The sequence below is a fragment of the Triticum aestivum genome, chromosome 2A (genome assembly GCF_018294505.1).
Source record: "Triticum aestivum cultivar Chinese Spring chromosome 2A, IWGSC CS RefSeq v2.1, whole genome shotgun sequence".
Taxonomy (NCBI): Eukaryota; Viridiplantae; Streptophyta; class Magnoliopsida; order Poales; family Poaceae; genus Triticum; species Triticum aestivum.
Genome location: NC_057797.1, coordinates 511919908 through 511932307, shown reverse-complemented (window position 1 = coordinate 511932307; position 12400 = coordinate 511919908). Strand labels below are relative to the sequence as shown.

General features: G+C 47.2%; 1 pseudogene; it reads left to right on the top strand.

Annotated features, from left to right (window-relative positions):
• The first annotated feature begins 1498 nt into the window (after positions 1-1498).
• Positions 1499-2044, top strand: LOC123191723 (pectinesterase inhibitor-like; annotated as a pseudogene).
• The last annotated feature ends 10356 nt before the right edge of the window (positions 2045-12400 follow it).

Below are 12400 nucleotides of genomic sequence, written 5' to 3'. Positions count from 1 at the left end.
TTCCAATCATAAGTGCATATGATCGAAGTAGAGAAAGTATGTTAGCTCATGTCTCTCACTCATATAAAATTGCAAGAATGATTACCGGTCTAGTTATCGATTGCCTAGGGACAATTCCGCAAATTCTATCACCATTTTTCCACACTCGCTTTATTAAATTGTACTTTTATTAAAACAACACCTAACTTTTATTTTTTACGTTCATTATTATCTTACAAACATATCCACACTTACAAAGTACTTCTAGTTTTATTCTTGTTCTAAGTAAAGCAAACGTTAAGCGTGCGTAGAGTTGTATCGGTGGTCGATAGAACTTAAGGGAATATTTGTTCTAGCTTTAGCTTCCTGTTGGGTTCGACACTTTTATTTATCGAAGAAGGCTACTAACGATCCCCTATACTTGTGGCTTATCTATTATCATATAGTTCGCTTAACTTGCAGGTTGGAGTTGGTCTCTATGCCAATTGACGCAATGGGTCATTTAGTAAGGCTAAGAGATAACCCATTATACATGATTTTTCTTCTAGATTACATGGCATACTTAAGATAAGAATGCCTTATCAACCACTACCTCCACACTTACAATAAGTGACATGCGGAAGGGATGTATGAGCAAATATCTATGGAGATTAATGCCCAAATTAATGGTGTTGTGCAGTTACTGCTTTTTTTAAAGAATGGGTGCAGTTACTAGGCTACCTTGCTCTCGGTTTTTTTGTCGTTGGCCAAACGAGTACTACTTTACTACTTCGACCTTTCATTTTTATTACATTTGCTATTACACAATATAGTAAGAGATATATAGAGCATAGGTAAGGCAGATTTTCTCTTGCATGATGTCTTACATCTATATCTATACCTGTATAAAAAGACTCAAAGGGGTCCAACTAATGTGATGTCTTATATCTATATCTATACATGTATAAAAAGACTCAAAGGAGTCCAACTAATCTCGGTCATCAAACCATGTGCATTCAAGGACCTAAATTGCTCCAATGATGAGCGCTCAACATGTTTAGCAGGCTTAAATTTCATATCAAATATTAATGTCAGCACTAATCACATAATTAATGTGCAATTAATGTCTACCTTTCTAAAAAATAGTATCCTCCCTAATGTCATCATGCAATTAATATCTTACCTTTTTGTACTCCCTCCGTTTCAGTTTACAAGTCTTGCGCGTATACGTAGGTTGTCAATTTTATCACTCTAATATAAACTATATAACACAAAAATTATACCGTTTAAAAATAGAACATCTGAAATTTATATTGATATATTTTTTATAATATATGACTTGTATTAGGTGGTCAAATTGACGACCTAGGGATACGCGCACGCCTCGTAAACTGAGAGAGAGGGAGTAACTCTTGATTAATATCCTACATGATATCGACGTGCATTGCACGTATCCATTTACTAGTGGAGTATAAAAGAAGAGTCGCCGTGTACTACACCAACGCAAAAACGTCTAGCTAGGTGCAAAGTGCAAACAACAATGACCAGCGCCACAACATCCACAGCTATGGCTCTCATTGTTCTTGCCGCCATGTCCTTCGACACCCTACCCACCGCCCATGTTGACGCCGACTTTATTTTTCGCACATGTAAGAAGACAAATAATGTTGTAGTCTGCTTGGCTATGCTGAGCACTGATCCAAAGAGTGCCTATGCCACCACCGAGCATGACCTCACCAGCATCGCACTGGAGATCGCAATCTCCACCGTCTACAATAACGATAGGGTCATCGCTGAGTTGGCCGACGAAAAAGAGGGCACACCGTAGGGGGATGCGCTACTTGTTTGCCACAATGCTTATCTTGGCGCAGACAATGACCTCAACCTACAAGCTCATGTTGCCTTCGAGTATGCGGACTATGTCGGTGCCTCAAAGGTTGTGTCACTCGCGAAAGGCGCCGACGATGCATGTGAGAACGCGTTCAAGAGGATCAACAAGAAGTCCCCCGTGGCCGGCATAGATCGGCAGATGACAGAGCATTGTGATGTCACCGCCGATCTCATGGATCTGCTTGTCCCCAAGTAATTCATTATCGGCTCGCTTGTCGATGCCTGTAGCTATCAATAATTAATCAATTGTGTCTGGACATGTTTTGGTCACAATGCAGTTATAGTAAAAGTTTCTCAAATACACAAGTATACACCCAACTCTATGAACGCACGCACACCCATCTTACCCTTATAGGCACCTCCGAGAGATCTTCTTCTGTCCAAGGATTTGGAATAGCAGAGGTCTAAAGGACTTGGCTAAAAGAAGATTTCTTGCTGAGGCGTCTATCGAGCATCGTTTAGATTTTATTGCTCTATCAGAGACTGGTAGAGATAATTTTGCGCCACAATTTCTAAATACTTTGTCGGGAGGTATTGATTTTGATTGGCATTGCCTGCCACCGAGAGGGAGATCGGGTGGAATCTTACTCGGCGTTAGATGCGAAGCGCTAGAGGTTCGAAGTGTGGTTATGGGTGACTTTGCAGTCAAGTTTCGGGTGCGTTCGAAGGAAGATGGGTTTAATTGGGCTCTGGTTGCGGTATATGGTGCCGCACAGCCCGAACTCAAGTCCGAGTTCTTGGCTGATCTCGTTCGGATTTGCAGCTCCGAGCAGCTTCCTATCCTGGTGGGGTGATTTCAATATAATTAGAAGGCGTGAGGATAAGAACAATGATAACTTTGACGGCAGATGGTCGTTCATGTTCAATACTATCATTGAAAGTCTGGACCTGAGAGAAATTGAGCTCTTGGGTAGAAAATTCACCTGGGCTAACGCGCTACCAAATCCAACGTATGAGAAGTTGGATCGAGTGTTGGCTAGTGTCGATTGGGAACACAAGTTCCCACTAGTAACGGTCCAGGCTTTATCCCGTGGAATTTCTGACCACATGCTGTTATTTGTGGACTCTGGTGAGGTCACCCACCTGGGAAACAAAAACGCGTTTTCCTTTGAGCTGGCTTGGTTTGAACAAGAAGGCTTCCTTGATCTCGTGGCCAGAGAGTGGGCTAAGGATTCAGGAGGGAAGACTGCGCTTCAGCGTTGGCAGAATAAGATTAGGCATTTGAGGAGTTTCCTGCGTGGGTGGGCTAAGCATCTTAGCGGGATTTATAAGGTCGAAAAGGAAAGGCTCCTTTCCCTTATTTAGTCCCTAGATGTAAAAGCAGAAACCACGGTGCTGTCGGCCACGGAGCTTCATGCCAAGCTTGATGCGGAGATGAGGCTGAAAGAACTTCTTAGAGAAGAGGAGTTGAAGTGGGCGTTGCGGGCCAAGGTCCGGCGAGTAGTCCAGGGGGATGCGAGCACTCAATTCTTTCACATGATCGCTAATGGTAAACATAGAAAGAAGAGGATCTTTCAGCTTGAGCAAGATGAAGGAACAATTTTAGGACATGAAAACCTAAAATTGTACATTGCAGAGTATTACAAGCAGCTGTTTGGCCATCCAAAAGAGAACTGTGTGTCTCTGGATGAGTCCAGGATTGAGGATGTTCCTCAACTCACAGTAGTGGAGAATGATATTCTTGCGGCTCCTTTCTCTGAGAAAGGGGTGTTTGAGGCCATTTCGCAAATGAAAAATAACAAGGCGCCGGGCCCCGATGGATTTCCAGCGGAGTTTTATAAAAAGTGTTGGCATATCATTAAAGGGGATCTGTTGCCTTTGTTCAATGATCTCTTCTCTAGGCAGCTTCAGCTTTTTCAGCTCAATTTTGGAACGATAACCCTTCTTCCTAAGAAAACAGAGGTTGTGAGAATTGAGCAATTCAGGCCCATCTGTCTTCTTAATGTTAGTTTCAAAATTTTCACCAAGGTCGGGACTAATAGGCTCACACAGACCGCGCATGCTATGGTGCAGCCTACCCAAATTGCTTTCATGCCGGACAGGAACATCCTTGAAGGGGTTGTGGTCCTTCATGAAACGCTCCATGAAATCCACACGAAAAAGTTGGATGGGGTTGTTTTCAAAGTGGATTTCGAGAAAGCGTATGATAAAGTCAAAGGGCCCTTCCTTCAACAGGCCTTATGCATGAAGGGTTTTGATGAAGTTTGGCGACACCGGGTAGAATCCTTTACGCAAAAAGGGAGTGTTGGAATTAAAGTGAATGACGATATAGGTCATTGTTTCCAGACACACAAAGGCCTAAGGCAAGGTGATCCAATGTCCCCTATTTTGTTCAACATTGTGGTTGACATGTTGGCAATTCTCATAGGAAGGGCAAAGGAGGCCGGTCAGGTGGGTGGCTTGGTGCCTAACCTAGTTGATGGGGGTGTGTCCATTCTACAGTACGCTGATGATACAATCATCTTCATGGATCACGACTTGGAAAAAGCGAGAAATATGAAGCTGGTGTTATGCTTATTTGAACAATTGACCGGATTTCAACTTTCATAAAAGCGAGTTGTTCTGCTTTGGTAGAACCAAGGAGGAACAAGAGGCTTATAGGCAATTGTTTGGATGTGAATTGGGGGCTTTACCTTTTACTTACCTAGGTATACCCATTCACCATCGTAAGCTAACAAACAGAGAGTGGAAATGCATCAAAGATCGGTTCGAGAAGAAACTTAGTTGCTGGAAGGACAAACTTATGTCTTATGGAGGCCGGTTGATTCTTATTAATTCGGTGCTCACGAGTATGCCGATGTTCCTACTATCTTTCTTTGAAGTTCCAGTTGGGGTTAGGAAAAGGCTGGACTTCTACCGATCAAGATTTTTTTGGCAGAGTGATGAACTAAAGAGAAAGTATCAACTCGTCAAGTGGGATATTATTTGTAGACCAAAGGACCAAGGGGGTCTGGGTATTGAGAACCTTGAGGTCAAGAACAGATGCCTGCTTAGTAAGTGGTTGTATAAGCTATCAGTTGAGACTGACGCAACTTGGGCGCAGATTCTCCGTAACAAGTATCTGCATTCCAAGACTTTGTCACAGGTGACAGTGAGACCAACTGATTCGCCGTTTTGGAAGGGCATTATGAGAGTTAAGGCAACCTTCTTTACTAGAACAAAGTTTATCATCGGTGATGGCAACGATACCCGTTTCTGAGAGGATACTTGGCTTGGTGATACACCATTGGCGCTCCAGTACCCGACCCTGTATCGTATTGTTCAGCGACGTGATGTGCTAGTTGCAACAATTATGCAGTCCATTCCCCTTAATATACAGTTTCGGAGGGTGCTTGTTGGTGATAGATGGGAAGCATGGCCTCATCTGGTGAGTAGACTGATGGAGGTTCAGCTAGCTCATCAGCCCGATTAGTTGTGTTGGAAACTTACTAGGTCTGGACAATTTACGATTAAGTCGATGTACATCGATGTTATTAACTCCAGTGTCATTCCTAGTTCCAAACATGTTTGGAATGTAAAAGTTCCTTTGAAAATTAAAGTGTTTATGTGGTTTGTACATAAACAAGTCATTTTAACAAAAGGACAACTTGGTTAAGCGCAATTGGACAGGATCTATTAGGTGTAGTTTCTGTGATCGAGACGAGACCATTAAGCATCTCTTCTTTAAGTGCCCGTTGGCGAGAATTTTGTGGCGCACCGTGCAAATTGCCTTTAATATTACTCCTCTGAGTTCGGTCGGTTCATTATTTGGAACATGGCTTGATGGGATAGAGTCCGATACAGCTAGACACATTCGTGTAGGAATTTGTGCGTTGTTATGGACAATTTGGAATTGCAGAAATGATTTGGCTTTTAACAGAACAACAACTATTTATTTTTTACAGGTTTTATTCCGTGCTATGGCGTTATCCGTATGTGGTCCTTACTCACTCCGACAGAGGTCAGGGAGCGTTTGGTTACTGGATCGGTCCGGTGGGAGATGGTAGCGCGGAATATCTTCAACCGGTTTGGATGGCGGTCATGTAATAGGATAGGCGATTAGTTTTCCTATCTTTATTATGCCAGCCAGTTGTGGCTTTATGGCCTTTTTATTTTTGACGTTGAGGCTCTCTGTGAGCTAGCCTTTATTTTGTTTCACGACTTTAAGACCTTGTTGAACCTATTTTATTTATAAATGTGGCCGTATGCATCGTTCTGATGCAGAGGCCGGGGAATCCCCCTTTTTGAAAAAGAAAGAAATATCTGCTCCCTCAAGTTCTTCCTTTTCTTTTTGTGAGACCTATTTCTACCCTGGCCAAGTTTAGCCTGCATAATAAACGTATATAGGACAGATAGACACGATAGCTTGCTAGCTAGTGCCGATTATTTCTGATTTTGTGTACAACAACTATAGCTCGATGTCCATGACAGTGTGATGCAAGCGTCGTGGCGACCCTTAAGACATGCTAGTTAGACATGCTTCGATGCTCTAAGCGTGAATATTGTGAGCAAAGCACCTTCAGACGTACTAGTCGAACTCCATTGCGTTTAGTTGTAATATAATATTATAAAGCAAAAATAAAAATATATCGATTGGGAGTTATTAAATTGGTTAACCCTTTTGCATTGGGAGAAAACAAAAGGCAATTACACAACAATACCAGGATCTTTACAAACAACTTATACACTTAAACAAAATGAAAACGAAAGAAGAAAATGAGAGATGTGGGACTTGAACCTCCGAAGAAACCCTCTTCTGTCCAACAAAATATCTCTTCTCTCAAGTTCTTTTTTCTTTTTGTGAGACCTATTTCTACCTGGACTATGAGCAGTTGGCCAAGTTTAGCCTGCAGGATAAACGCATATAGGATAGATAGGCACGATAGCTTGCTAGCTAGTAGTACCGATTATTTCTGATTTTGTGTCCACAACAACTATAGCTTGATGTCCATGACTATGTGATGCAAGCGTCATGGCGACCCTTCAAACGTGCTAGTTAGACATGCTTCGATGCTCTAAAGAGCATCTACAACTAGATCTCTCAAACCCGTTTTATATGCCTGGACGGATCGCCGGGTCATTGTTCGGTCATGTTTATTGACCCAGACAGGCTTCCTAGCTGACCGACACCCCTCATATCCAGCCGAAATATGAGGCGAATATAAGGGCGCCTGCCACGTCGATTTGATGGCGAGATCCCGCGTCCATCGTCATGGTTTCAACGTCGTGTGTCACCGCTCCGGCTCGCCGCCCAAGACCAAATTCGGCTATTTAAGCCGGCCGGCGTCCCGCAATCCTAACCCACCCCCCTTCCCCCTCTCTGCGCCGTCAGTCTGAGCCCATCCACCCCCTCTCTCTCTTGATCCGGCGCTCTGCCCACGGTCTGACGCTCCGCCCACGCTCTGGCACTTCGCCATTGTCCGTAGCAAGATCACCTACTACGTCATGCTAATGCCGGAGCGCCGCTACGAGATTCAGGAGGAGATTCGGGCGAGGCAAGCAGCGCGCGCCGCCCGCATTGCTGTCGGGCTGCCTTCGGACTCGCCGGAGCCGGGGAAGGAGGAGGAGAAGCCAGGGAAAGAGGAGGAGGAGAAGATGGCTCCGATGGAGGTGGAGGAGGCGGAGCAACGGGAGCCAGAGCAGCAGCTACCGGGCTTCAACATGGAGCAGGCGGAAGCGGAGTTTGCCGTCGCCCAGTCAGAGGAGATGGCGGAGCAGCAGGCCATCGTGGAGTCCATTCAGGATGAGTCCTATGTGGGGAGGCCAACCGAGTGTTCCTTGGCGGGAGCAGGCAGAGTCCGACGCGCTCTTCGCTGAACTCGACACGGAGATAGAGGCAGAGGAGGCTGGAGCGGAGCAGCCGGAGGAGCCGAAGTTGCAGCCGCCGCCCATGCAGCCGGATTTGGGCATAGAGATAGTCGACATCTCCGATGACGAGTAGCAAGGTGATCGGCGTAGTAAGTAGGTTTATTTTAGTTTGCATGTCTTTGTATGGATTTGAGAATCTAGTATGAGATGTCCGGCTACAACTGTGGATATTTGAGGGTGTCCGGTCAGTGCCCGCGGGCGGTGACGAAGCTATGCACCTAGGGTAGGGTCATGGATCTATCCAAAGATACCCTCCCCAAGGACATCTCCAAAAGAACCAGAAGCAGTCAAAGAGAGATCATCATCCACTCGACCATGAAGTTATGTTCCACTCGACAGCTTTGAAGACACTCGACCATGCGAACAACCACTCGACCACCAGAAGATGTGAGGCCACTCACTCTGCAACGGTCGGGATTTAAGTCATAGCTTTAATAATCATTTATAGTACTTTACTCCGGACGTTACCAGTAACGCTTCTCCTTTATGAACATTGAACCCTGTGTAACGGAGGGGAGCTGGGGTCCTGGCGCACTCTATATAATCCACCCCCCTCCTCTGGGACAAGGGTTCGCACCTTTTGTAATTCACACGCATATATCCAGCCGACCGCCTTCGGGCTCCGAGACGTAGGGCTGTTACTTCCTCCGAGAAGGGCCTGAACTCGTAAAACTCGCGTGTACAACTCCTCCATAGCTAGGATCATGCCTCTACATTCCTAACCCCCCTATTCTACTGTCAGTCTTAGAGCCACGACAGTTGGCGCCCACCTTGGGGTAGGTGTCTTAGCGATTTTTTTGGAGAAGTTGCAAGTTTTCCGATCCCCTTCATCATGGTCTCAGGCGGAGGTTTAGCTGAGGGCCGCGAGAACCGTCTAAGCGCGCTCGTGTTTATCTCCGACGACTCCGCTTGGCTTCAGGAGGCTCCACTCGACGTCGGCGCGCTCCCCGTCCGCGGGGCGACACACTTTCGAGCGTGCGTCCGTGGAGTCCTCCTGCGGCAGCCGTCGACCCAGTATCAGTCGGCTCCAGTAGCTTTCCCCCTCCCTGCGGCCCGCCGGAGCAAACGTTTTGGTCGGTCGAGGCTTCAATGGTGGGTGAGGCATGCGGTGGCCCGCCAGTCGGCCACCCCTCAAGTCACGGCAATCAAGCCCAACGAAACTCTCTACGGCTTGTTCGACATGTCGACTGGCTCCGTAGAGACTGCATCCGAGTGCGACAGCAGCGACCCAGCTGCAGAAGTTTTGATGGTCAATGGACCACGCGGTCCTCCTGGCTTCACCTGTGAAGATGGAGGTGATGGGGACGGCAATCCGTCACGCGGTCATGAAGAGGACCGCCCGAACGCCGGAACATGGATGCACTGCCCAGATAGCGGAGTCGATCCAACCTTCCCAGTCAGAAGCTGGCCGAGGTTTGGTGCAGATCCGAGCTTTGCTCCGGCCGGCGGGAGAATAGAATACAGCCGTATCTCAGTCGCGGAATAGGATCCATAGCAGATCCGTGGTTGCAGACACAGTTCAGTCGGCCCACAGCCCAAGATCGCCCCCGAGGCGCGAGGGACGTGGAGATCGACAAGATCAGTACAGGAACCGTGAGCAGTATGATCACCGAGTCGATCGCGATGATCGTCGCCGAGTGCCCACGCCTCCCCCAAGGAGTGGGTCGTACGTGCCTCGGCGAGGGATTCCAGTCGACCCCAGAGAGCCAGGCTTTGAAGCGAGATCTATTCTCATTCAGAGCTTGGTCGACAGAAATAGAGCTCACCAAGAGGGCCATGACAGGGATCCGCAAACCAGCAATAGGGTGCATGTCTCAGGTCCAGAGTGCTTCAGCAGAGCCATCAGGGCTGCAGTGATTCCCCCTAACTTCAGGTTGGCGACTGGAGTCAGTAAGTTCACTGGTGAGTCCAAGCCTGACACCTGACTTGAAGACTACCGAGTGGCTGTCCAGATTGGTGGCGGAAATGATGAAGTGGCCATGAAACACCTTCCTATGATGTTGGAGGGCTTGGCTAGAGCATGGCTGAATCAGTTGGCACCTAGCAGTATTTATACTTGGAAAGATCTCGCCCGAGTGTTTGTCAGAACATTCGAAGGCACTTGCAAATGGCCGGCAGGTTTGACACAATTACAGTGTTGTGTTCAGAAACCGAATGAAACTTTGAGGGATTATATCCAGAGATGGATCACCCTGCACCACACGGTGGAGGATGTGTCTGATCACCAGGCAATTTGTGCCTTTAAGGAAGGTGTCAGGTATCGGGAGTTGAATCTGAAATTTGGTCGGACAGGAAATATGACTCTGACTCGGATGATGGAGATTGCCACCAAGTATGCCAATGGTGAGGAAGAAGAACGACTCTGGAGTGGCAAGCACAAAGCAGTCGCCCATGAAGCCGGAGGAGGAAACTCCGGTCGGAAACATAAGCGCAAGGCCGAGCCAGCTGCTCCTGGTGAAGCCTTAGCTGTGGTTCAAGGAAAGTTCAAGGGGAAGCCCAAAGGGCCGTGGAACCCCAAGAAAGTAAAAGATCAAGATGGAAATGACGTGCTGGATCTGCCGTGCCACATCCACACCAAAAAAGATGAAGAGGGTAATTTCATTTATCTGAAGCACACCACTCGGCAGTGTCAACTCCTAATCCAGCAATTCCGAGAGAAACAGCCCAAGGAAAACGAGAAGGAAGCAGACACGACTGAGGATGAGGAAGAAGATGATGATGGTTATCCCCGCGTGAATTCCACTATGGTGATTTTTGCTGACGTTGAGAGCAAAAGTCGATTGAAAGTCATCAACAGAGAAGTGAACATGGTCGCTCCAGTGACACCCAGTTATCTGAAGTGATCGCATACTGCCATTACATTCGACCAGTCTGATCATCCAGCGCACATAGCCACCCCTGGGAGGCAAGCACTGGTGGTCGACCCGGTGGTCAAAGGCACTCGACTGACAAAGATCCTGATGGATGGTGGCAGTGGCATGAACATACGGTATGCAGAGACGTTGAAGGGAATGGGCATTCCGATGTCTAGACTCAGTGAAAGCAATATGAGTTTCCATGGGGTCATTCCAGGCAAGAAGGCTGCATCACTCGGCCAGATTGCCCTCGACGTGGTTTTCGGTGATTCCAAGAATTACCGCAAAGAAAAGTTAACATTTGAAGTTGTGGATTTCCAGAGTGCCTATCATGCCATTCTAGGCAGGCCAGCTTATGCACGTTTTATGGCTCGACCATGTTACGTGTACCTCAAATTGAAGATGCCTGGCCCCAAAGGGGTGATCACCATCACTGGTAATCGGAAGAAGGTGGAAGAGTGCTTCCAGAAGGGTTGAAAGATCGCCGATACACAGATGGCCGTGGCAGAATTGCAAGAATACCAGAAAAATGCAGATCCGAGTGATTTGTTGCGAGCCAAGAAGCCAGCCACAGATTCAGCATTCCAGACGTCTAGTGAAACGAAGTCAATTCACATTCACCCGACAGACCCCAATGCTGCTCCGACTCACATTTCAACCACACTCGACTCCAAATAGGAAGAAGCGCTCATCCAGTTCCTCCGTGAGAACTGGGACATCTTTGCATGGAAACCTTCGGATATGCTGGGTGTTCCCAGGGGACTGGCTGAGCATCGTTTGCGAGTCGACCCAAAAGTAAAACCAATGAAAGAACATTTTCGACGGTCCGTTGTACAGAAGAGAAAGGCAATCGGTGAAGAGGTGGCTCGGCTTTTGGCAGCTGAGTTTATCCGAGAGATTTACCACTCCGAGTGGTTAGCTAATGTTGTCATGGTCCCAAAGAAGGACGACTCACTTCGCATGTGCATCAACTTCAAGCATATCAACCGAGCATGCCCGAAAGATCACTATCCTCTCCCTCGCATCGACCAGATAGTCGACTCGACTGCGGGGTGTGAGCGTCTGTCCTTTTTGGACGCCTACTCCGGGTACCACCAGATCCGTCTGTACGGACCCGACGAGATAAAGACAGCTTTCATCACCCCGTTTGGGTGCTTCTGTTATGTCACAATGCCATTCGGTTTGAAGAATGCTGGAGCCACATTCATGCGGATGATTCAGAAGTGCCTGCTCACTCAGATCAGTCGGAATGTGGAAGCATACATGGATGACATTGTGGTCAAGTCACGTAAAGTTTCCGACCTACTTACTGACCTTGATGAAACCTTTGCCAACCTCAGAAGGTATGATATCAAGATTAATCCATCAAAGTGCACGTTTGGAGTTCCAGGCGGAAAATTACTCGGTTTTCTCGTTTCCGAACGAGGGATCGATGCTAACCCAGAGAAAGTGGGTGCTATACTCCGAATGAAACGCCCTGTGCGTGTGCATGATGTCCAGAAGCTTACTGGTTGCTTGGCCGCCCTAAGTCGATTCATTTCTCGCCTCGGTGAAAAGGCACTGCCTCTTTACCGACTGATGAAGAAATCAGATAAGTTCGAGTGGACTCCTGAAGCCGATGCAACATTTGCAGAGCTAAAAGCCTTGCTTTCCACCCAGCCGGTGCTTGCCGCCCCGATCAGCAAAGAGCCTTTACTGCTTTATATAGTAGCCACTGGACAAGTCGTCACTACAGTACTTACGGTTGAGCGAGAAGAAGATGGAAAAACCTACAAACTTCAGCGCCCAGTTTATTATATTTCTGAAGTTCTGACTCCCTCAAAGCAGAGATATCCGCACTATCAGAAGCT